The sequence below is a fragment of the Cupressus sempervirens genome, chromosome 11, assembly GCF_028749045.1.
Source record: "Cupressus sempervirens isolate cs-2001-9-10 chromosome 11, ASM2874904v1, whole genome shotgun sequence".
In the NCBI taxonomy this organism is placed as follows: Eukaryota; Viridiplantae; Streptophyta; class Pinopsida; order Cupressales; family Cupressaceae; genus Cupressus; species Cupressus sempervirens.
Genome location: NC_143128.1, coordinates 746,112,865 through 746,140,693, shown reverse-complemented (window position 1 = coordinate 746,140,693; position 27,829 = coordinate 746,112,865).

Here is a 27,829-nt window from a genome sequence, read left to right as displayed (position 1 = left end):
GTATCTTGGCTCCCCAGTATTTCTTTTCTTTCAATGGATCATAATGGGAGTCAAATGCCTTAATGAATTCTAGGGTTTTCCTATATGCTACCCATTTCTCCTTTCTCAATTCCTACTCTTGCAGAGTAAAGACATTTATAATCACATCCTCTTGGTAATATACTTGGTGCATCATATAGTAAGCTTTTATAATTTCTCTTAAAAGGTCATAGAATCCTTCAAGATCATTAAACCTGGCATGAGATTCTGCCATGTTATATTTAGCTAGGAACATATGAAGGTGTTTCCACACTTTTCTGATAGAAGAAAAATCATGGGCCACAGTAACAATTGGAAAAAATGTGCCCTTCTTAGACAACTCCTTCTCATCTATAGTACCTATCTGCCATAGAAGTTCAGCTATCACTATCTTCAAAGGCACATGAAATGGCGGAACATGAGGCTTTCCTAGGAAGCCATATACCCTTATCATTGTTGAAACATTATAGGGAATGATGTCCCCCCAATTATGACTTACCAGTAATCCCTTTGCATGGTCTTTAGATCTAACCAATTCCAATAATGCTTGTGGAATTATGGAGCTGTCACCTCTCAAGAGCAATCTCAACCTAGATACGAAATATCTATCAAATCTTACATAACTAGCATCTATGGCTTTTGAAGTCATATCTACACTCCACAGCTGCACTGGATTCCTCTCCCTATTTTTGGTTGTTTCCAGCTCCATATCCTTGGAGAAAAAGGTGAATCCTTTGTATAAGCATACATGCATAAGCAATGAATACCAACAGAATGGTTTGTTTACCTTTCCCCTTGCTATCCCCACCAAACCATTGTGAAACTCTTTTGATAGAAAAGTGGCAAAATCCAGAATGCTACTCATTCCAAATTGGAGGGTTTGAGCCATTATAAGGACAATAGAACCAAGAATTTGACCACCTTCATCTATCCAAAAAATCTTGCAAAGAGAAAAATACAGTGCTTGAGCTCTCAAGTTGAAATGTCTTCTCAACAATGGCTCTAGGGTATTGGCTCTAGGGTACTGGCTATAATCACAAGCAAATTACCAACCTTGGCAGCATGCTCCTATAGTGGCCCTATTTTTAAGTAAATTTTTTGTGCATCATATCTAGCTTGTAAATCATCCATATCAATGATTTCATGCACAGTGTGGTTAGGGTTAAGGTTGAAAACCTCACTGAACAGCTTAGGGAAAACTCTAAAAAGAGTTACTCTAGAATGAGTTTTTACCCATCCCATAATAGGATCATATTTCTTTGCTAGATCCATCAATAAATAACTATCAAAGAAAACTATGGGGACTATTAATTTACCAATATCAAATTCCAAAACATTGCTCATAGGAGTGTCCAGTTTCCATTCTAAAAACCATTTCTTAAACAACTCCAGACCCTGCATGGGAACCTAGGCATCTCTTAAAAAAACCCTCAGCTACAACTATTTTGGGATTTTTCGGAATGAGTTCCCTCCCCTTAGTTATTCCATGCACTGATAAGGAGAATTGTTCAAGAAAGTCATCATGCACAGAACATTTCAAATAATCTATTTTCCTAGTAAACTCTTTTCGAGGAGGCATTTTGAATAAAACCCTAGGAATTTCACATGGGCAGACACTTTAAAATTTCTTAGAAAGTCACAGAGTACTTACCCGCCAAAATTCACCGAATCGGACAGTCCTAATTTAAAAGGTAACAAGCATTACGGATTTTAAAATAATGCTATGTGTCACAATTTTGCTTCCCTCCACTATTTAAATTCCTTGTATATTGGAATTGCAAGGAAGCGTCGTTTGTTGATCAAGACAAGATCAACGATCAAATTAATCCACGTTTTAATAAAAACCAGTCAGCTGTACTGACCAATAAGAAACTGTCGTATGAGCTCATGCCATCTGACAACATTCCACATCAGTAGTTCCCATATCTTTTTCAGAGCAAGAAATTACTTGGCATCATTCAGTCCACATGTCGTGCTGGTGCATTTTTGGTTTCCTTATCTAACGAGCATCTTAAAATTACATGCATGCACTGGCCTTTGATCTTTGATAGATCAATGGTGATTCTGATTTTACCCTACAAGCGATCTGAGTAAAAGCTTTAGACATCACCATGGACACATGTCTATAGGGCGCATTCTCGCTTTGTTTAAATCTTGTGTAGCTTCAAATTGTGGGGAAGCGTCTACCTCTGATCTTGATACAGATCGATGATCACACAATTATCAACCTTCTCATCTAATGAATCTTTTCGAATGGTCCAATTTTGTTGCACATCATCATTTTCTTTACAGCCTGGCATAGGACTTAACGCATAACTTCCATGTTTGGTCCCACCTCACCACTTGTCGAGCTATCGCTTTCCTGCATAATTTAAAACTTGAGCAATTCCATATTATGGGAAAACAATATCCGTCGATCTGCCTCAGATTGATGGTAGACCACCCTGCATCTGCTTTAGTACCTCATCAGTTCTGTTAGCGAATAGGAAAATGCCACTTGGTCAAGGGCATCTACTTTATCATGGAAAATAGAGTCATTCCTTATGTTATGTTCCCTCTTTTTTCTTCCCTGTGTTATTTAAACAACTAGCATTTGGAGATTGTGGGAAAGTAGGAGCCATTGATCTAATCAAGATCAACAGTGCTGAAAAACATTTCAACTTGGTCCTCCCTTTAAAATAGAATATTAGTTAAAGAACATGAAAGGTATATCACAAGGATTTAAAAGGTATTCTAATGTGAACAAAACATTAGGATAAAATGCCCTGCCAAAATTTTGAAACAATACCTTAAATTTAAGGATCTCTTAATCAAGAGAATATCAATGGAAAAAAGGGTATCCAGATCTGTTGTTCATTTGTAAATGTCAAGTATGCTAATAGCCTCTATTTTAGGTTATTTCTTTGATCCATCATAGGATTGATTAAATGCAATGTTTCATTGATCATATGTGCTATTTCAATAAACACACACACTATTTAAATTTTCAAATGTGTTATTTTATCTATCATACGTGTCATTTTGCAGGGAAAATGTATTATTTAAGGATTTAGATTTGTTGTTTCATAGTTACATGTGTTATAATAGAGTTTAAAAGTGTCATAGGATTATCTAGATGCATTGTTTGATGTGGTAGATGCACTATTTTAGATTCTTTTACTAATGTTCTAGTTTTGAACTCGCTTTCTCGTTATTAGTTTATAGTGACATCTTTTGGAAGGACTGTGATTCAAACTGGAGTTTGTGAGTAAATTTTTAATACATGTCCAATCACAATAGTAGAGGCCACAATAAAATATAAAACAACATGCACCTAGAAAATGGAAGAAATGGGCTTCCTAACAAGGTTTTCTAGAGCTAGTGACTAGTGGGTAGTGGGTTTTAGTTTTTAACCATCAATGTTTAAATTTACCTCTCCTATAATAGAGAGCTTCCCACCAATTCTAAGGAGGTTTGGCACAATCCCTTATGGGACTACTAGAGGAAGGCTATGTTCAGAAAATAGGTGACTTACATTCAATTGGGAATGCAAGATTGGGAGGCATTCTCTCTAATTGGTCTTGCTAAGGCAACTCAGGAGATCACCTTTTTATGACTGAGTAATCCTACCTAGTAGAAAGCAAGAAAATGCAAATCATAAATAGGTCTAGGAATTTGATCACTTTAGGAGAGTAAGTGCATATCCCTATTGTTCTGACCTCCCAAACACAACAAATAAGTTTTGTTCAATTCCAAGCCCTTAAGTACAATAGATAAAGGGGCACCTAGATAAACTATGTGTTTGTTCTTTCCCTAGTTGACTATTACTAACCTTCACAAAAGGTTTGTCATTCTAATAAACTCTCATGAGTTGAGAACATAGGCCTACTTTTGATTAGATAAATGAGGTCAAGCGTACTACTTAGAGTAGGTTATGGACTTAAAAGGAAATGTCACAATCTAACTCATGAGGGTTTTGATCTACTTACCTATTTTGGAGCTAGCAAAGGCTAGGCACATTTTTGAGGGTCTTCATTCCTGTTGCACATTTCTAGGAACCTAAGAGCTCTTATCAACTTAGATGAGGTTTGTAAACAATCTGATAAAGGTATGCTCTGATACCATTGACGAAGGGTCACACCACCCTTACCAAATTACAACCAAGAATGCAACAATATGAAGACAAAGAGAGATAAAATGCTTCCCAAGAAATTTTATTAAACTTTAAAATCCTTAGCAATTACAATAAAATTTCTACAAGATCTCTCAAGATCCAATCCAAATCCAAGCTAGTCTAGATCAACACTCTTGTAGAAACCTCCAAGATCTCAACTTGTGCTCACAAGCCACCAAGCAACCTCCTTGTTTCTAAACCACAACTACTAGCTCTTCTCCAACTTTATCCAAGATCCAAGTGTAAACTGCCTCACATTCACCACTCTGTCTACACACTCACAACTCCATCACAATCCTATTGTAAACTGCCTCACATTCGGTGCTCTGTCCACAAATTCAGGAAAATCACTCTTTACTTCCTCTTTCTCTTTCACACCTTCTAACTTTCTCACCTTGAAGCTTTTCCTTAAAAAGCTTTCACCTTTCCAAGCTTCACCTTCCACAGCTTCTACTTCCCAAGCTACTCCTTCTCGAGCTTCTCCTTCTCGAGCTTTCCCTTCTCAAGCTTCTCCTTCTCGAGCTTCTCCTTCTCAAGCTTGATTAGAAATGCTCATATGCCTTACTTAAATAGGCACTTACCACCCAATGCATAACTTATCCACAACCTTCTACAATATTCATAACTTTCTAGAATTCTACCCACACACCTTGATAAATGGAATGACAACAATTTATTTTTTTATTTTTTTCTATTATGCCACCTATGCACCTCAAAAATAGAAATCCCCTTTTCCTTTCTTTTCTCCTTTTTTCCTTTTTCTATTTTTTATTATTTCTCCTCTAATTTTTGTCACTTTCTCTATCCTCCACAATTTTTTTTTTTTAATAATTAATTTTTCTATTGCAAGATGCTCCTGCATCAAACTCCCCCGTAGATAGAAAAGTGTGTTCCACACTTTAACGGCAAAAAGAAAGGTCTACAACCATCTTCATCTTCACCAAAGGTTTCCACCTCAATGGGGACATGAAAACCAACATGCAAATCTTCCACATCAAGATCCATATGTCAAACACCAGCATCTCAACCATCCAATCAACAAGCTCATTCCTAGGAACAAATTGAACATAATGCTTCATCAAAAAACCCTCATCCACATCAGCAACTAGTGAATTCATACCTTCAGCAAAAAACCCTGCATCAGCAACAAAAAACTCCATATCAGCACCAACATGTAGATCTCCATCAATATATGCCAAACCAACAATCTCATTGCTCACAACAAGATGCTCTGCAATACATAACTCACCTCCAACAACAATTGGATCATCCACGACCAAGTGCTTTGAAACATACAAGTCATCACCAACATCAACTAGATCATCCATGACCAAATGCTCTATAGTTTCCATGTCAAACTCAACCAATTGATGATGAAAACCAACCTCTATCCCAACATCAACAAGGTTAGGAATATCTTCAACAAAAACCTCTAGTTTCTCTATAGGTTTTGCATTAGGCTCCACAAACTGATCAAAAAAACCAACCTCTTCCACCTTGACCTTCTTAGCTTCATCAACCAATCTAGCATCCAACCGAGAAAACATCTTAGAAATATTCCTCTCCACTATATCATGGATATTTGCAATCATCTTAGGGTCCAATCCTCTCAGATCTATCTTCCAAGATCTTCATAAACCCTTTGCAACAAATCCTTCCCATGCTCCTTGTGACAACCTTGAGTTGTTTGCAAGTCAAATTGCATGCTGCCACCTTGCATGAACAATCAAGAACCACATCACAAGTCTAGGACAATGGATATGTAATCCACAAGTTCTCTATGATCATGGCTCAACAAGTTCAATCTTCCATCTTCACATCCATTAATCAATCTGCATGTCCTCCAAAGGTCCTGGTGCAAACTGCCTCAACTTCGGTGATCTGTCTGCATGCTCAAGAACTCCCACTCTAATAAACTTCACCCAACAAAGGTCCTACTACGAACTGCCTCACACTTTGGTGATCTCTTTGTACACTCAGGAACTCCTACTCTAATACCACTTGATAAAGCTACACTCTGATACCATTGACAAAGGGTCATACCACCCTTACCAAATCACAACCAAGAATGCAACAATATGAAGACAAAGAGAGATAAAATGCTTCCCAAAATTTTTTATTAAACTTGAAAATCCTTAGCAATTACAATAACATTTCTACAAGATCTCTCAAGATCCAATCCAAACCCAAGCTAGTCCAGATCCACACTCTTGTAGAAACCTCCAAGATCTCAACTTGTGCTTGCCAGCCACCAAGCAACCTCCTTGTTTCTGAACCATAGCTACTAGCTCTTCTCCAACTTTATCCAAGATCCAAGTGTAAACTGCCTCACATTTAGCACTCTGTCTACACACTCACAACTCCATCACAATCCTGTTGTAAATTGCCTCACATTCGATGCTCTATCCACAGACTTAGGAAAACTCACTCTTCACTTCCTCTTTCTCTTTCATACCTTCTAACTTTCTCACCTTGAAGCTTTTCCTTCCAAAGCTTTCACCTTTCCAAGCTTCACCTTCCACAACTTCTACTTCCCAAGCTACACCTTCTCGAGCTTCTCCTTCTCGAGCTTTCCCTTCTCAAGCTTCTCCTTCTCAAGCTTGATTAGAAATGCTCATATGCCTTGCTTAAATAGGCACTTACCATCCAATGGATAACTTATCCACAACCTTCTACAATATTCATAACTTTCTAGAATTCTACCCACACACCTCAATAAATGGAATGACAACCATTTTTTATTTTTATTTTTTTCTATTATGCCACCTATGCACCTCAAAAATAGAAATCCCCTTTTCCTTTCTTTTCTCCTTTTTCCCTTTTTTTTATTTTTTTATTATTTCTCCTCTAATTTAGATCACTTTTTCTCTCCTCCACAATTTTTTTAAATTTTTTTAATTTTTAATTTTTTTTAATAAATAAATTTTCTATTGCAAGATGCTCCTGCATCATAATCTAAAATTAGGTCTAAACATTAGATGTGAAGGTTAATAGCTTGAATCAGATGCATGATAGAAAACAACATATGTGTCACAAAAAATGGTATATGCACTATAAGAATCTTCAAATGCACCATAAAAATGAGCAAATGCACTAGAATAATGAACAAATGCGCTATAAAAATAATCAAATACACTTTAAGAATGATCAAATAAACTATAAGAATGACCAAATTCATAGTAGAATGATTCAAATGTGTTAAAAGATAGGGTGGAAGCATTAAAATGGTGTATAAAAGCACCGTTGCATCAGGGGAATGGTAGATCCGATCTTTGTGAGCTTGGAAATGTCTTTGAAAGTTTTTTGATCTTGTTATTAGGCCTCTCACCTACTATAAAACCTATAGAAGATTAGATTTGCACCACAAACCAGAGATGAAAAGTAGATCTAAAAGAAAGAGAATAAAAGATCTAAAGGAAAAATAACAAATTAGCAAGAAAACTTGAACAACAGAGAGGTTTTAATACGAAGCCCCATGGTGGGTGCCATTTTGTACATAGAATATTTGTGTATTCATGAAACCTTAATGTAGAGTATAGATAAAATGACAATGAACTAGACTAAACAAAAGAAATTATTGTCAAAATGCAAATTCTATGAACATCTTGGTCTGCCCCACAATAGGTGTATCATAGTCATGCTCTAGGCCATGCTTAGGAATAATATATTCAAACTAAGGACTATTTTTGCCACTATGAGGTGTATTTAATCTTGTCAACCCAGGGATGTATACTTGAAATGATCGGCACAATATGTGGACTAGGTCTCTTAATGAGTCATTGAGCTTATGTTGTAGGAAAGTAAAATGCAAGGAAAAAAACTTACACTATTGCTACAGGAAACTAACACACTTAACTCTATGAATATTGGAAATTCAGTGAAAGGCTAACAAACATTCCAACTCAGTTCATCCCCTATAACTATTATCACATATGCTACAGGAACATTCACGAAGTGTGATGCTACAAGAAGGAACTTCCAACTTCTACTTACAATACTAAAAATGCTTGGAAATAAATCTATACTATCCTAATCTAATCCACCTTTCAAGTGGGCCCCCTTGGTTGGCTTCAACTAAACTACTAACATAGGATAGAAGCCAAAAACTATTTCATTATATTTTAGAAATTCATTACATAACACATAGAACTGTAAAACACTTTTTACTGTAAAAGTTAATAGTTTTTTCTCATAAAATATTTTCTTCTAACTAAACTAACACACATGGTCCAATTCTCATATATAGGAGATCAACACTTATTCCCATAACAAAAAAGTAAATAACCTATCTATAAATCCATAGGAGAGAAAGAAGGAAAATAACAACTCAAGGTGGGAAGAAGAGATAACAGCTTAAGGTGGGAATAATAAAGTCTAAAAATCCACTCACCATAGGAATAAATGCAGAGAATGTAGTAATTCTTGATAGCTCCTCCATACTCACGGTCATGTCCTTTGAAACTGTTATGAATTTCCTCCACCATGGCTACACCTCAGCATTCTTTTCTCCTTGAATGCTATTGGCTCTAATCATCTTTCAGCTTCATTGCTAATAGGTTAGTTGTAGTGCATACCCTCATTCATGTCTTTTCTGGACATATTATTGCTATTATTATCAGACTGTGATAGACTAGCTTTATGTTAATGGATTAGTGGTATTGTGTTGACACTATTAGACATTATGATATGGATTCAGTTGTTATATGATGAGATCATTTAGACTTTACATTTCATGTATGTATGATTATCATTATATTGTTATTATTGATGATTAGTTAGATGGTTTATTATCTCATGTGTTTTATTATGGATACTTACCCCATACTTGCATGTGTATGGTGTGCGTGTTTTCTTATTGTATGGCATTTTTGATGTGGTTAAGGAAGGGAGTCGTAGTCACCTACTTAGTCAAGATCTACACGATGCACCACTTCCTGCCATTGCCTATTTAGTTTAGCATTATATATATATATTGTATGTACATGCATGGTTTTTCTGCAGGTTGCAGGTACCGAGTATCGACTTCCCTGAATTGCCAAGATGAGCATACCCTATTACACTATCTCAATGATAAGAGAAGGGAGATAAATTCTCAAGTCCAAATCCCAAACCCTAAAACCATTTGTCCTAGTGAGTTAGGACAAGTATCAGAGTTGAGTACCCACTGAATGTGTCGGATGACATATTTCGTGATTTTTAATCCTTTAGACTGATTCTGTATGAATTTTCCTATGATGGGTTTTCATATTTTATCTTGAAGGTCTATGGTGAATTTTCTATTAATTAAGTCTCAACAAATAGATTTAATTAATAAATTAATTACTTGAGAAAATTAAATATCTTGATCTTTGATATTTTGATTATAATTAATTAAAGGAGAATTAATTGAGAGAAAATAATTAAATTAAAAAGAAAAGAAAAAAAATTAGAAATTAAAATAAATAATAATTATAAAATACTAATAAATTAATAAACAAATAATTAAAATAAAAGTTATAAAATTCAAAATGGGAGTTATAAATATTTAAATGGAAATTATTTAAAAGTAATTGGAGTTATAAGCTTGCATGAGAATTAACGTATTTCTCTATTTCTCATATGTCAACAACACGGGGGTTAGTGCATTCATTAAGTACATGGTGTCTACAACCCTATGGCTCATCAAAAAGGTTGGAAAAGACCCATGCTTAGTTGGTGACACCTTCCAGCTGTTTCTAGAAACATTCTAGAGGTTCCCTAAGAGCTCTATATATTCAGGCATCCTTAGAAGCTTAGAGATAGTGTGGATAGTGTGGAGAACTATTCGACCCTTGGAGGAATTGAGAATTCTGAAGAAGGGAACTTGCTCTATGGGTTTTCTGAGGAAGAGTGAATTAGCATCAGAATCCGGGTAGACTCTTGTGATATTTCCGCATCTTGTTTTCCCTGTCTTCTTTGTGTCTTCCATATATCTTCTGAGGAATCTCATGTTTCTATTATATGCATTCTCAATTTGAGTAGTTAATTTATTTGAGGATTCTATATGCATAGATATGAAAATAAAACGGGGCTAGGGTTGAGATTCATAATCAAACCCATTAGATCAATTATTGGAAAATTATTTGGAATCAAATCTTATGAGCAAGTACTGAGAATTGAAATTTATATTCGTTTATATTTGAATACATTTATGCATATATATATATATATATATGTATGTATGTATGTATGTATGTATGTATGTATGTATGTATGTATACATGCCGTGTTAATTGATTAAACTCTGTATATATATATATATATATATATATTTATATATATATATACATAAATGTCTATACATATATACTTATATATATATATATATATATATATATATACATACATATGTATATATATACATATATATATGTATTTAAATTAAATTAAAAAGTTGAATGACATTCCGTAGCGAGCGAATGGCGCATCGCGTTACACAATGGAAGGAAGAATTTTTAATAAAACACAAAAAAAAAAAAAAAAAAACATAAGATATAGGGGCGGAGGAATTCATCCCCACCCCCGCCAGCGTTAATACGACAGCAGGGTACCTGCGGTCGAAGGGTACCTGCGGTCACAGGGTACCTGCGTACCACAGGTCGCCAGTGGTGATTAATATCACCGTATGGTATAAAAATTCAACAAACTTATTTCATTTGCAATGTTATGATATTCGGATTTTTCATATTTTGTTTGTTATAAAACACATTAATAATAATTATCAAAATTATTCGATAAAACGCAAATGATTATATTATATATATATATGTGTGTGTGTGTATATATATATAAATATATATATGTGTGTATATATATATATAAATATATATATATATATATATATGTATATATGTAATATGTAATTAATAAATTTGATTTATTATTATTTGATAAAAGATTAAAGAACCCACTTTTATAAGGATGAATTATTTACTAACATTATAATTTGACTATTAAGATTGAATTAATAGTTTTAAATTATAAAATATATTAAGTATATGAAATTTAATTGGAAGTTGGTGGGGAATGATTTTAATAAAATATTATAATTGGAAATTGTAGTTTAGAGGAAAACTTTTATTCATCAAAAAAAAAAAAAATACATGGAAAAACGTAGGAAAATGTTCCTTAAAATTCTTTCTCTAAACTTGGAAACATAAACTGAGACTTTTACATTTGAATTCAAAATTGAAAACTTAGCAAAACCAAAACATGTGTTTACATTGTGTTTTCCTTATGCTAATGTTTTGGGTTTTGGGTTGACTAGTGTTGACCAATTATAGGACGTCTACCAGAGGTTTGGGGGTTATGTGATTGTGATGTCATGATGATGTTTTATTTCTTGATCTTTATAAACCCAACCATGGTTATGCGATGGAATGCTCTATGTATTGGTTGTGATTGCTGATTGTTAAGTTGAGATTCTTATGTTTGAGACCCTTGACTTAACCATTATTTTTGGCCATCGATCAGTTATCCTTGGTTATATTCTAGTCACCATGATGGGACTGATATGTGGATTTATTCTTAATGATGTCATGTTGTGACATGTTTGACTCAACCATTTTGGAGTCTTCGATCAGTATGATTCTGAGATATTCTTGGTTTCTTGTTGAGAACCAATGGATATGGTGATCTATTTTGAGATATATTTTGGTTATTAAGAACTAATGGATACTTTGATTATCAGTGATACTTTAGTTGCCAATAGAGAGCTGTTGTGGTCATGATTTTCTATGGATGTTGCTCATGGAGATTTGATGCTTTTATCCATATTTGATGATTTTATCATGGATATTTGATGATCCTTATTGTGGATATTTAATGATTTAATGGACTTTCTTTATGATTATGATACCATGAGCATTAGGGTAGGATATCTGCACGTAGTTTCGGGAAGTGGCTTGCAATGGGGGTCGGGGCCCTAAGAGGCTGCCAAGGTAACTCATTGTAAGTTGGATTAATAAGTGATAACATTCACACTTAATACTAACTGAATGAACCTAAAAAGATAAGAGTTTTGGTTCTCGCCCATGCCTTGAGTGCTTGTATAGACTAGGATGGGAGTAGTGAGAATGCATGGTTGCAACCTTGCATTCCATAGTATGCCTTGTCAGTATGAGAGGATACTAGTGGCCGCATGAGATTTGTATGGACCCGTGGAGTTTAGCAAACTGCTAGGGTAACTTGTACGAGATAAATGCGATGACACTTTCCCGCTTGCATAGTAGGTTCCTACATGTCATTGTGTGCCTCTGGGAATTAGATGTCTGTTTTGTGATTGGAACCTTTGAGTTAGTATACTTTTAGGATTCCTAGACTTTAGAGACTTGTGCTATGTGATTTTGATAGCCTGTTTGGGACTTGAGATTATCTCCTGAGCACAGTGGGAGTGGACCACTTAGGTACCATGCAGTTGGGTGGTAGTGTATTTTCCACTCTTATCATTTGAGATTATTGAGACATCATGGCTGAAGCATCCTTTTTGATAGTGGATATGTATCCTTTCATTGATGATTAGCATATGTTAGATGATGTTATCTTATGCTTGCATGTTAGATTACTCTCTGCATATGATGTTGTATTTATTAGGAGTGACATTCCTACTATGTTAATACCGATGATCTCTTCGGTGATTTTGTATGTTATGCACGGAGGGATGGCTAGGGCCCACGATGATCTAATGATGCTATTAACGATTGGGAGGAACCGTGCACTTAGTTTATTTTGTTTGATCTTTATGATAGATGTATATGACTTTTATGGTGATGTATCATGTGTACCATGTGATTATCTTTACTTTGATGTATCATGGATTAGAATAGGATGATGTACCTTGTTTCACATATGTATATTCTTTTAAGCCTTCATACCCTGTGACATGTACAGTGGATGATTGAGCATTTGGAGATGTAATGTATGAACATTGGACTTATCATTATTATTTCATGTGGTTGTTGTACTAGATAGATTCATGTATGTAATTCAATATTAAGGGATCTTAAAGAATGTAATCTATTGTGTATGTTATGTTTGTTCTTTAGATGGACATTGCTATTGCTTCCGTTATTATGAATAAGTTGTATGTGGTATTTACTTTCATGTAGTTTCTAAAGAAAAGAAAAAAGAAAAAATTACCAAACTTAGTCAAATTTTTGATTAATTCTTTGGATCCCTTGGCGGGGCATTAAATTAGTTATAATACAAAGATAATTGAAAATAAGTATTTTCCAATTATATTCAAATATAAGAATACACATTTTGATAATTATATGAGATATTGTATCATGTATATGATATTGGCAAAAGATGACATACTATCTACCCATAGGTTAATCATTGGTTTAGGTAAACATAGATCCACAAATGTCTTGATGAATATGAAATAGAGTATAAAAAAAGTGTTTAAAAACTATCATGAAATAGAGGCAATATTCAACCTCATCATCTACCCCCTAGTAAACTGATGCTTGTCCTCAAGCATGGCATTTCCTAGTTAGTGATCTGAATTCCCCCACTTCTAAACTTCCTTTCTTGGTACTCTTGAAGGTGTAATAAAATCCTCGTGTTCTTTACTAAACCTCCCTTCTGTTGTCCTCCTACAACTTTTCAAGTTTTTCAGCATTAATGTCATATAAGGCCCACATGAGCATTGGAGGTTGCATAGTAAGTGGGTACAATAATTCAGGTTTAGCTTGTTTTCCTAGCTCGAGATACTTTGGAGCTCGATGAAGGGCAACTTCCAAGTTGATGGGACCATGTGGCTCTAACTTTTTAAGTACCTCAAGTAATCTGGTCCATCTACTCCTAGCACCACTTGTAGCTCTCTAGAAAGAAAAGTAGGGAAAATTCTCATAATTAGCATAATCCTTAGCTATGGCAGCAAAGATCCTATCCCTTACTCCCTTGTTCTTATCCCCATAGGTTAACCTAAACTATATCCTAAGAACTTCTTTTGGTTTGCTACTTTCAATTCTTAATGGTAGAGGTTTTGTCCTTTTCCTCATCTCTGTAATTATTTAGCTACCTATCATAGTGTGCTTCATAGTTTTCTTTGTCATAATTCACAAAGAAAATTTTGCTACCAGGATGGCAGAGTCTGATATAAACCATAAAATTCCTAGGCTAATTTAAACTCTACATTGATATTCTTAAGTCAGTTAACATGAAAATGAATAAGAGAAATTGTTCTTTTAAACAAAGAGCATAAACTTGTGGTGGAGGTCTATAGGTAAGTGCTTGATCAGCCAATTTGAGGGCATGATCCATTCTTTGTTTTTTATTTGCCAACTACTCCTTTAAATCTATAATTTCTACATTCAAAGACATTATATCTTTCTTCATTCTTTACCTCTCCTCTTCCCATAAGGCCTTAACAAACATATGTTGTCTAAATAACTAAAAAAGGAGTTGTTGTAGAGTAATGGAATTGTTGTCTTCCTCACAATTTTCTTTTCTCTTCCTTTGTTCCCTCCATAATTGTTCTACAACATCAATAAACCATTTATTTATAGATAATTATGGTAGTGTTTGAATCAACTTTCTCAGGAATTGTTTCATCCTTACAACTCAAAGTACCTGGTTCGTCTCAAATAGTGTAGAAGCGCAAATTTTGGTGGGTAAGTACTCTGTGACTTTCTAAGAAATTTTAAAGTGTCCGCTATTGTGAAAATCATAGGGTTTTATTCAAAATGCTTCCCCGAAAAGAGTTTACTGGGCAAATAGATTATTTGAAATGTTTTGTGCATGATGACTTTCTTGATCAATTCCCCTTATCAGTGCCTGAAATAACTAAGGGGAGGGAACTCATTCTGAAAAATCCCAGAATAGTTGTAGCTGAGGGTTTTTTGACAAAGCTAATTGGGTAATAGATGCCTAGGTTCCCATGGCCTCAGAAGTGCTGAAATTTGGAGAATCTAGTGCACCTAGAATTCCATACCCTTCACAATCATTTTTTGGAGCAAACCCTATTGTTGAAATACCAGACACTCCTAAAAGGCCCCAATTCTATACTGCAGAGGATTTTGAAGAAGAAAAAGTTAAATTAAATAAGTTGCAAGTAGAATTAAAAAATCAATATGAAGGAAAATTAAACCAGGGTGTGATGTATTTAAGGGATAAAATACAATGGTGAACCTTCTTTGATTAGTTGACAAGAATTGCAACCCTTATGCATGAGTTGAATAGAGATAAGGATAAATTGACTCCCCTTGCACACAAGTGGAGGGAGAGGAATAATGATATCACAATTGTGTGTATAACTGCCATCCAAATGCCTTATCATCAAGTAGAGAAAATTATTCATTTGTTAAATAAACTATAAGATTTTGATGATAAAAGGGATTCTTTGCAGAGAAGATTAACACATTGTTTTTCCCAGTATATTGCTGAAAAATTCATTTTATTTCCTTGTGCTTTAAAATCTGTTGATACAATAAAGGAAAAGGAAAAGTGGAAAAAAGAGTTGGGTGAGATATTTTGTGAAAGGATCAAGAACATCATGAGTGAAAGTGGCCATCGGTTCTGGGCAAGGACAAACGAAGAGTTGGTAAAGATACAGTTATTTAATAATTCCAAGAGAAAAGAATTTGATGATTTAGAGGAATTTGCAAATTCTTTAGTGATTATACAAAGAGATGCTTTAAATTTTGATTGGCCAGATGATGCTACTTATAATGAATAGAAAAATCAGTTCATAAAATAGAAGTCAAAAGATGATGAGGAGGAAGATACAAAAGTAAAAGTTACCCTCATAGTTAGTAATGAAGACATGGAAAATCCCCAGATTAAACTAAGCTTTTAGGTAGTTGAAGATGATACATCACTTTTTAACCTCATGGCCACTTACTCCAAGGATGAAGAATAAATGAAGAATTAGATCATAATTTCTTGTCTCAACAATTGAGAAACATAACAGAAAGGGACCCACCAAGAAATGTTCGATGTAATAGCCTTTTCTGTTATTTGCTTTTGTCTTTTATGATAGATGTATGACAGTATCTTTTAGAAGACACCTGTCAAATTCATTTAGCCTAAATCTTGTTGCATCTCACACTATTTAAGTGAGATTCCAAGGCAAAAGAAAGGTCTGAATTCTATTTTCTAAGTGATATGCTTAGTCTTTTTTTGGTCCAAAATTTTGAAAGCAAGTTTATGATGTATTTTCTCTATCAATTCTCTGAGAATACATGAATATAGAATGAGATGTGTTTCTTTTTGAAGGTCATTTTAAGTCTATTGTAAATGGTATACAATTTTCAAAAAAAAATGAATACAAATTATGAACTATCCCCATATTAGTTCTTTCTAAATTTTGTCTGCCTCTAATTACTTGGTTATCTTGATATTGTATAATTAAAAGCTTTTGCAATTGAATGCAATCTAGTTAAGTTGTATATCTGTTTATCACTACTATTAATTCAATGGATTAAGTAAAAGCTTTGGTGAATGTGATAAGGTTTCCCTAGTAGTGGAAAGGGTTTTGAATGATAAATTCTGATAAGAATTGCTAATAGAACTTGTTCTAAGGAAACAAGTTAGATCTAAGAAGTTGCTATAGACTCTGAACCCCAATGGATTAGGCACTAATCAAATTGATTCAGCTGAAGGAGAAGTATGTCACAAATGGTTATCAAAATGCATCATCAAATCAAGTTTTATTTTTATTTCCTGTAGATCTTCAAAGATTGGCCCATACTTGTCTGCATGGAATGTTTTAGCTTTAGTTAGCCACTATTGTTGAGAACATTTGTAGATCTATAGAAGATTTTTTGGCCATATCTGTTATATGAGATCTGTTTATTAAAGTATCAAGAATTGTACATGTATTGGAGAATTTTAGATGAGAATCAGAATGAAACTAAAATAATTCTCATATAATTTTTCCTTGTCTTGTATCATCCTTGGGTATACCCACCCTAGTTTTGCGGAGCCAAAAGCATAGAAAACCACCCTTGGTTTTGTAGAAGTTGGGCCCAAATGCTTTGCACATATAGTTGTTAATAAGAATTGGCTGGTCTTTAGATTGTGTGAGTAATGTCAACTTGGTATTAAGCATTTTGTTGCTTATAGTTTTAAGATCAATTTTAAAACTCCAATAAAATGGTGACTCTACTGTGGTATCATTTTGTTGGAGTTTTAAAATTGATCTTAAAACTACTAAGCAACAAAATGCTTAATACCAAGTTGACATTACTCACACAATCTAAAGACTAGCCAATTCATATTAAAAACTGTATGTGCAAAGCATTTGGGCCCAACTTCTACAAAACCAAGGGTGGTTTTCCCTTTTGGCTCTACAAAACTAGGGTGGGTACACCCAGGGATGATACAAGACTGGGAAAAACTATATGAGAATTATTTTAGTTTCATTCTGATTCTCATCTCAAATTCTCCAATACATGTACAATTCTTGATAAGTTAATAAACACATCCCATATAATAGATATGGCCAAAAAATCTTCTATAGATCTACAGATGTTCTCAACAATAGTGGTTAACTGAAGCTAAAACATTCCATGCAGATAAGTATGGGCCAATCTTTGAAGATCTATAGGAAATAAAAATAAAACTTGATTTGATCCTATGTTTTGATAACCATTTGTGACATACTTCTCCTTCAGCTGAATCAATTTGATCAGTGCCTAATCCATTGGGGTTCAAAGTATATAGCAACTTCTTAGATCTAACTTGTTTCCTTACAACAAATTCTATCAGTAGTTCTTATCAAAATTTATCATTCAAAACCCTTTCCACTACTAGGGCAACCTTATTACATTCACCAAAGCTTTTACTTAATCCATTGAATCATTAACAGTGATAAATAGATATACAACCTAACTCTATTGCATTCAATTTCACAAGCTTTTACTTATACAATATCAAGATAACCAAGTAATTAGAGGGAGACAACATTTAGAAAGAACTGATATGGGGACAGTTCATAATTTTTATTCTTTTTTTTTTGAAAATTGTATACCATTTACAATAGACTCAGAATGACCTTCAGAAAGAAACACAACTCATTCTATATTCATGTATTCTCAGAGAATTGATAGAGAAAATACATCATAAACTTGCTTTCAAAATTTTGGACCAAAAATAGACTAAGCATATCACTTAGAAAATAGAATTTGGACCTTTCTTTGGCCTCGGAATCTCACTTAAATAGTGTGAGATGCAACAAGCTTTAGGCTAAAAGAAAGTGACAGGTGTCTTCTAAAAGATATTGACATATATCTATCATGAAAGACAAAAGAAAATAACAAAAAAGGCTATTACATCGAACATTCCTTGGTGGGTCCCTTTCTGTTATGCTTCTCAATTGTTGAGACAAGAAAATATGATCTAATTTTTCATTTATTCTTCATCCTTAGAGTAAGTGGCCATTAGGTTAAAAAGTGATGTATCATCTTCAACTACTTGCAAACTTAATTTAATCTAGGGATATTCCATGTCTTCATTACTAACAATGAGGGTAACTTTTACTTTTGCATCTTCCTCCTCATCATCTTCTGACATCTATTCTATAAATTAATTTTTCCATTCATTATAAGCAACATCATCTGGCCAATCAAAATTTAAAGCATCTCTTTGTATAATCACTAAAGAATTTGCAAATTTCTCTAAATCATCAAATTCTTTTCTCTTGGCATTATAAAATAACTATATCTTTACCAACTCTTCATTTGTCCTTGCCCATAACTAGTGCCTAGTTTCACTCATCATGTTCTTGATCCTTTAACAAAATATTTCATCCAACTCTTTTTTCCACTTTTCCTTTTCCTTTATTGTATCAACAAATTTTAAAGCACAAGGAAATAAAATGAATGTTTCAGCACTATATTGGAAAAAACAATGTGTTAATCTTCTCTGCAAAGAATCCCTTTTATCATCAAAATCTTCTAGTTTATTTAACAAATCAATAATTTTCTCTACTTGATGATAAGGCATTTGGATGGTAGTTATACACATAATTGTGATATCATTATTCCTCTCCCTCCACTTGTGTGCAAGCGGAGTCAATTTATCCTTATCTCTATTCAACTCATCCATAAGGGTTGCAATTCTTGTCAACTAATCAAAGAAGGTTGACCATTGTATTTTATTCCTTAAATACATCACACCCTGGTTTAATTTTCCTTCATATTGATTTTTTAATTCTACTTGCAACTCATGTAATTTAGCTTTTTCTTCTTCAAAATCCTCTACAGTATAGAATTGGGGCATTTTAGGGGTGTCTGGTATTTCAACAATAGGGGTTGCTCCAACAAATGATTGTGAAGGGTATGTAATTCTAGGTGCACTAGATTCTCCCACCTTTCACTTCCCAAGTATCTTCTCCATTTGAGACACTTTATTTTCCAGTGACTATATCTGTATATCCCTTTCCTCATATGCTTTTAAAACTTCTTCAAACCTAGCATTGAGTTGGGTAAATCTATCGTCTTCCTGGCTAGATACAACATCACCAAATTTTAGCACTTCTAAGGCCATTCTCATTATTTTCTTACTACTTACTTCACTAGCCATGTATACTGTCAATGTACCAATATGCCCTACAGTGGGAAACTCATGCATCCTAGTATTTTCTCTCTTTTACATGGACCATATAACAAGGGCTTGGTGGTCATCACTAAATTTGACTCCTCTATCAGCCTATAATATTTCTTCAACAGTTGTTAATTGAACATCTTTTTGTTTCCTTACTGAATCAAAAACAATAGCATTTGCTATATCCTATTCTAGCAGAAGTAGGACTCCTGATTGTTTAAATAATTGCCTCCTAGCCTCAGGTGTGAATTGGGCAAAATCAATCAAGAATTTAGATTTTACCTCTTCTTTAATGACAGATTTTGGTTTATCTAGTTGTTCTACCTTTATTTTTTCACAAGCCTTTTCAAAATTACCTATATTCAACCTCCACAAAAATTGTGCAAATGCTCTAGATTTAACAAAATCCTCATCATTTACAAATCTCTCGAAGGCTTGGGCAACTATAGGGTCAATTTCCTTACCTTGATAGTCAACAATAGTAGGCTCCAAGGAAGATGTAGGTGGTTCTTGTAGCTCACCAATTTCCAAATCTGTGGAAGTAACAACCATATCTCCCTCTCCACCAATCTGTCTAAGTTGTTCTCTTAAAGATTCTTCATTATCAATACTAATTAGAGACCGACTTGGGGAGTATTGCTATACTTAAGAGGAAGAGGACCCCTATTCTATCTTTTGTCTCTTTGGAGCACTCTCAGTAGGTGGACTCTCTAGTCTTGGCTTCTATTGATGGAGAGCCTGTTGTACATTCTGAATCATTCCATACCCTGCTCTTCTCTACAAGGTGTATACCCCTGGAGCTACCACATTTCTACTGCCTATTCTTCTTTGTACTTCTGCAGACTTGTCTGGATCTATCTCAACATACATAGCTTTATTTTGATTCATGATTTGAACTATTATGGAAAAATTATTCATTAATGCTTGTATCTTGGCTCCCTGGTATTTCTTATCTTTCAATGGATCATAATGGGAGTCAAATGCATTAATGAATTCTAGGGTTTTTCTATATGCTACCCATTTCTCCTTTCTCAATTCCTGCTCTTGCAAAGTAAAGACATTTCTAATCACATCCTCTGGTTAATATACTTGGTACATCATATGGGTAGCTTTTATTCTTTCTCTTAAAAGGTCATAGAATCCTTCAGGGTCGTTAAACATGGCATGAGATTCTGCCATGGTATATTTATCTAGGAACATATGAAGGTGTTTCCACCCTTTTCTAACAAAAATAAAATCATGGGCCACAGTAACAATTGGAAAAAATGTGCCCTTCTTAGACAACTCCTTCTCTTCTATAGTACCTATCTGCCATAGGAGTTTAGCTATCCCTATCTTCAAAGGCACATGAAATGGCAGAACATGAGACTTTCCTAAGAAGTTGTATACGTTTATCACTGTTGAAACATTATAGGGAATGATGTCCCCCCAATTATGACTTACCAGTAATCCCTTTGCATGGTCTTTAGGTCTAACCAATTCCAATAATGCTTGTGGAATCATGGGGCTGTCACCTCTCAAGAGTAATCTCAACCTAGATGTGAAATATCTGTCAAATCTTACATAACTAGCATCTGTGGCTTTTGAAGTCATATCTACACTCCACAGTTGCACTAGATTCCTCTCCCCATTTTTGGTTGTTTCCAGCTCCATATCCTTGAAGAAAAAGGTGAATCCCTTATATAAGCATACATGCATAAGCAATGAATACCAACAGAATAGTTTTTCTACTTTTCCCCTTGCTATCCCCACCAAACCATTGTGAAAATCTTTTGATAGAAAAGTGGCAAAATCCAGAATGGTACTCATTTCAAATTGGATGGTTTCATCCATTATAAGGACAATAGAACCAAGAATTTGATCACCTTCATCTATCCCAAAAATCTTGCAAAGAGAAAAATACAGTGCTTGAGCTCTCAAGTTGAAATGTCTTCTCAACAATGGCTCTATGGTACTTGTTGTAATCATAGGAAAATTACCAGCCTTGGTAGGATGCTCCTGTAGTGGCCCTATTTTTAAGTAAATTTTTTGTGCATCATATCTGGTTTGTAAATCATCCATATCAATGATTTCATGCACAACATGGTTAGGGTTAAGGTTGAAAACCTCACTAAATAGCTCACTGGAAACCCTAAAAAGATTGACTCCAGAATGATTTTTTACCCATCTCGTAATAGGATCATATTTCTTCACTACATCCATCAATGAATCACTATCAAAGAAAATTATGGGGACTATTAATTTCCCAGTATCAAACTCCCAAACATTGCTCATAGGAGTGTCCAATTTCTGTTCTGAAAACCATTTCCTAAACAACTCCAGACCCCCCATGGGAACCTAGGCATCTCTTATCCAATTAGCTTTATCATAAAAACCCTCAGCTACAACTATTCTAGGATTTTTCGAAATGAGTTCCCTCCCCTTAGTTATTTCATGCACTGATAAGGGGAATTGTTCAAGAAAGTCATCATGCACAGAACATTTCAAAATAATCTATTTGCCCAGTAAACTCTTTTTGGGGGGGCATTTTGAATAAAACCCTAGGAATTTCACAATAGCAAACACTTTAAAATTTCTTAGAAAGTCATAGAGTACTTACCCGCCAGAATTTGCACTTTTGCACTATTTGATATCTTCTACAATTTTATTAGAGTGTTAACTAAGAATTTGTGTGTCCTAGCTCTCTAAATTTTGTATGCCCTGATATTCTCTCTGCACTTTAGTGGTTCATTAACGATGAAATTGCGGGCTCTTATCATACAATGAAATTGCACGTATAAGGTCTGAATCATATTTACTCTTAGTAACTGTTACCCACAATTTACATCCAAGTTTGAATCCCATCCACAGATCTCCACCAGATCGGATGGTCCTAATTTAAAAGGTAACAAGCATTACAGCTTTTAAAACAATTCTATGTGTCACAATTCTGCTTCCTTGCACTATTTAAATTCCTTGCATCTTAGAATTGTAGGGAAGCGTCATTCGTTGATCAAGACAAGATTGAGGATTAGATTAATCCACTTTTTAATAAAAACCAGTTAGCTATATTGACCAATAAGAAACTGTCGTATGAGCTCATGCCATCTAACAACATTCCATGTCAATAGATCCCATATCTTTTTCAGAGAAACCAAGTACTTGGCATCGTTCAGTCCACATGTCATGCTGGTGCATTCTTGGTTTCCTTATCTAATGAGCATCTTAAAATTATGGGCATGCACTGGCCTTTGATCTTTGATAGATCAATGACGATACTAATTTTACCTTACAAGGGATTTGGGTAAAAGCTTTAGACATCACCATGGACATGTGTCTGCAGGGCACATTCTCACTTCATTTAAATCCTATGCAACTTCAAATTGCATGGAAGCATCTACCTCTGATCTTGATACGGATCGATGATCACACAATTATCAACCTTCTCATTTGATGAATCCTTTCGAATGGCCAAATTTTGTTACACATCATCATTTTCTTTACAGCCTGGCATAGGACTTAACGCATAACTTCCATGTCTGGTGCCACCTCGCCACTTGTCGAGCTGCCACTTGCCTGCATAATTTAAATCTTGAGCAATTCCATATTGTGGGAAAACAATATCTGTCGATCTTCCTAAAATTGATGGTAGACCAACCTGCATCTGCTTTAGTACCTTATCAGTTCTATCAATGAATAGGAAAATGCCACTTGGCCTAGGGCATCTACTTTATTGTGGAAAAAAGAGTCATTCCTTGTGCTACGTGCCCTCTTTTTGCTTCCTCATATTATTTAAACAACTAGCATCTAGAGATTGTTTGAAAGTAGGAGCCATTGATCTAATCAAGATCAACGGTGCTGAAAAACATTTCAACTTGTTCATCCCTTTAAAATAGAATATCAGTTAAAGCACATGAAAGGTTTATCACAAAGATTTAAAAGGTATTCCGATGTGAACAAAACATTAGGATAAAATGCCCTGCCAAAATTTTGAAACAATACCTTTTGAAAAAAATGAAAACTAGGCCAACACAAAACAAAGGTATAAGGTTTCTTTAAACTCTTGGGGCTTTTTATGGATAATTTGAGAGACAAGCCCTATGAATTTAAAAGGGTAATACAACACATGGAATAGGGCACAATTAGGGTAATTAAAAAGAATTTAGGATTTCATAGGATAAAACCCTTATCTACAAGAATCAAAGATTTAAATGATTTTTCAACCAAATATCAAAAGTTTTCTATATTATGAAAAATCACACCAACAGTAGCTTTTCTCGTTTCAAAAATGGTTTTGGTCAATTTAAGGGTCTCTTAGTGTAGAGAATATCAATGCAAAAAAGGGTATACAAATCTATTGTTCATTTGTAAATGTCGAGTATGCTAATAGCCTCTATTTTAGGTTATTTCTTTGATGCATCATAGGATTGATTAAATGCAATGTTTCATTGATCATATGTGCTATTTAAATAAACACACACACTATTTAAATTTTCAAATGTGTTATTTTATCTATCATATGTGTCATTTTGCAAGGAAAATGTGTTATTTAAGGATTTAGATTTGTTTTTTCATAGTTACATGTGTTATAATAGAGTTTAAAAGTGTCATAGGATTATCTAGATGCATTGTTTGAAGTGGTAGATGCACTATTTCAAAGTCTTTTACTAATGTTCTAGTTTTGAACTTGGTTTCTCGTTATTAGTTTATAGTCACATCTTTTGGAAGGACTGTGATTCAAACTGGAGTTTGTTAGTGAATTTTTAATACATGTCCAATCACAATAGTAGAGGCCACAATAAAATATAAAACAACATGCACCTAGAAAATGGAGTAAATGGGCTTCCTAACAAGGTTTTCTAGAGCTAGTGACTAGTGGGTAGTGGGTTTTAGTTTTTAACCATCAATGTTTAAATTTACCTCTCCTATAGTAGAGAGCTTCCCACCAATTCTAAGGAGGTTTGACACAATCCCTTATGGGACTACTAGAGGAAGGCTATGTTCAGAACATAGGTGACTTACATTCAATTGGGAATGCAAGATTGGGAGGCATTCCCTCTAATTGGTCCTGCTAAGGCAACTCAGGAGGTAGCCTTTCTACGACTGAGTAATCCTACCTAGTAGAAAGCAAGAAAATGCAAATCATAAACAGGTCTAGGAATTTGATCACTTTAGGAGAGTAAGTGCATATCCCTATTGTTCTAACCTCCCAAACACAACAAATAAGTTTTGGTCAATTCCAAGCCCTTAACTACAATAGATAAAGGGGCACCTAGTTAAACTATGTGTTTGTTCTTTCCCTAGTTGACTATTACTAACCCTCATAGAAGGTTTGTCATTCTAATAAACTCTCATGAGTTGAGAACATAGGCCTTCTTTTGATTAGATCAATGAGGTCAAGCATACTACTTAGATTAGGTTATGGACATAAAAGGAAATGTCACAATCTAACTCATGAGGGTTCTGATCTACTTACCTATTTTGGAGCTAGCAAAGGCTAGTCACATTTTTGAGGGTCTTCATTACTGTCATAGATTTCTAGGAACCTGAGAGTTCTTATCAACTTAGATGAGTTTTGTAAACAATTTGATAAAGGTACGCTCTGATACCATTAATGAAGGGTCACACCACCCTTACCAAATTACAACCAAGAATGCAACAATATGAAGACAAAGAGAGATAAAATGCTTCCCAAGAAATTTTATTAAACTTGAAAATCCTTAGCAATTACAATAACATTTCTACAAGATCTCTCAAGATCCAATCCAAACTCAAGCTAGTCTAGATCAACACTCTTGTAGAAACCTCCAAAATCTCAACTTGTGCTAGCAAGCCACCAAGCAACCTCCTTGTTTCTAGACCATAGCTACTAGCTCTTCTCCAACTTTATCGAAGATCCAAGTGTAAACTGCCTCACATTCGACACTCTATCTACACACTCACAACACCATCACAATCCTATTGTAAACTACCTCACATTCGTTGCTCTGTCCACAGACTCAAGAAAACTCACTCTTTACTTCCTCTTTCTCTTTCACACCTACTAACTTTCTAACCTTGGAGCTTTTCCTTCCAATCCTTTCATCTTTCCAAGATTCACCTTCCACAGCTTCTACATCCCAAGCTACTCCTTCTTGAGCTTCTCTTTCTCGAGCTTTCCCTTCTTGAACTTCTCCTTCTCGAGCTTCTCCTTCTCAAGCTTGTTTAGAAATGCTCATATACCTTGCTTAAATAGGCACTTACCACCCAATGCATAACTTATCCACAACCTTCTACAATATTCATAAGTTTCTAGAATTCTACCCACACACCTCGATAAATGGAATGACAACCATTTATTTTTTTATTTTTTTCTATTATGCCACCTATGCACCTCAAAAATAGGAATTCCATTTTCCTTTCTTTTCTCCTTTTTCCCTTTTTTTATTTTTTATTATTTCTCCTCTAATTTTCATCACTTTCTCTCTCCTCCACAATTTTTTATTTTTTTTTAATAAATAATTTTTCTATTGTAAGATGCTCCTGCATCAAACTCCCCTGGTAGATAGAAAAGTGTGTCCCACACTTTGATGCCAAAAAGAAAGGTCTACAACCATCTTCATCTTCACCAAAGGTTTCCACCTCAATGGGGACAAGCAAACCAACATGCAAATCTTCCACATCTGCATCCATATGTCAAATACCATAATCTCAACCATCCAATCAACATGCTTGTTCCTAGGAACAAATTGAACATAATGCTTCATCAGAAAACCCTCACCCACATTAGTAACTAGTGAATTCATACCTGCAACAACAAACCCTACATTAGCAACAACAAACTCCATATTAGCAGAAAAATGTAGATCTCCATCAATAAATTCCAAACCAACAATCTCATTGCTGACAACAAGATGCTCTGCAATACATAACTCACCTCCAACGACAATTAGATCATCCATGACCAAGTGCTTTGTAACATACAAGTCATCACCAACATCAACTAGATCATCCATGACCAAATTCTCTACAGTCTCCATGTCAAACTCAACCAATTGATCATGAAAACCAACCTCTTTCCCAACATCAACAAGGTTAGGAATATCTTCAGCAACAACTTCTAGTTTCTTTATAGGTTCTACATCAGGCTCCACAAACTGATCAAAAAAACCAACCTGTTGCCCCTTGACCTTCTTATCTTGATCAACCAATCTAGCATCCAACCAAGCAAAAATCTTAGAAAATTTTCTCTCCACTTTATCATGAATTTTTGCAATCATCTTAGGGTCCAATCCTCTCGGATCCATCTTCCAAGATCTTTGTAAACCCTTTGCAAAAAATCCTTCCCATGCTCCTTGTGACAACCTTGAGTTGTTTTCAAGTAATATCACATCTTGTCACCTCACATGAACAATCAAGAACCACATCACAAGTCTAGGACAATGGATCTATAATCCACAAGCTCTCTATGATCATGGCTCAATAAGTTCAATCTTCCATCTTCACATCCATTAATGAATCTACATGTCCTCCCAAGGTGCCAGTGCAAATTGCCTCAACTTTGGCAATCTGTCTGCATGCTCAAGAACTCCCACTCTGATAAAATTCACCCAATGAAGGTCCTACTACAAACTACCTGACACTTCAGCGATCTCCTTGTACACTCAGGAACTCCTGCTCTAATACCACTTGATGAAGGTACACTCTTATACCATTAACAAAGGGTCACATCACCCTTACCAAATCAAAACCAAGAATGCAACAATATGAGGACAAAGAGAGATAAAATGCTTCCTAAGAAATTTTATTAAACTTGAAAATCCTTAGCAATTACATTAACATTTCTACAAGATCTCTCAAGATCCAATGCAAACCCAAGCTAGTCTTGATCCACACTCTTGTAGAAACCTCCAAGATCTCAACTTGTGCTCACAAGCCACCAAGCAACCTCCTTGTTTCTGAACCATAGCTACTAGCTCTTCTCCAACTTTATCCAAGATCCAAGTGTAAACTGCCTCACATTCGGTGCTCTGTCTACACATTCACAACTCCATCACAATCTTGTTGTAAATTGCCTCACATTCGGTGCTCTATCCACAAACTTAGGAAAACACACTCTTCACTTCCTCT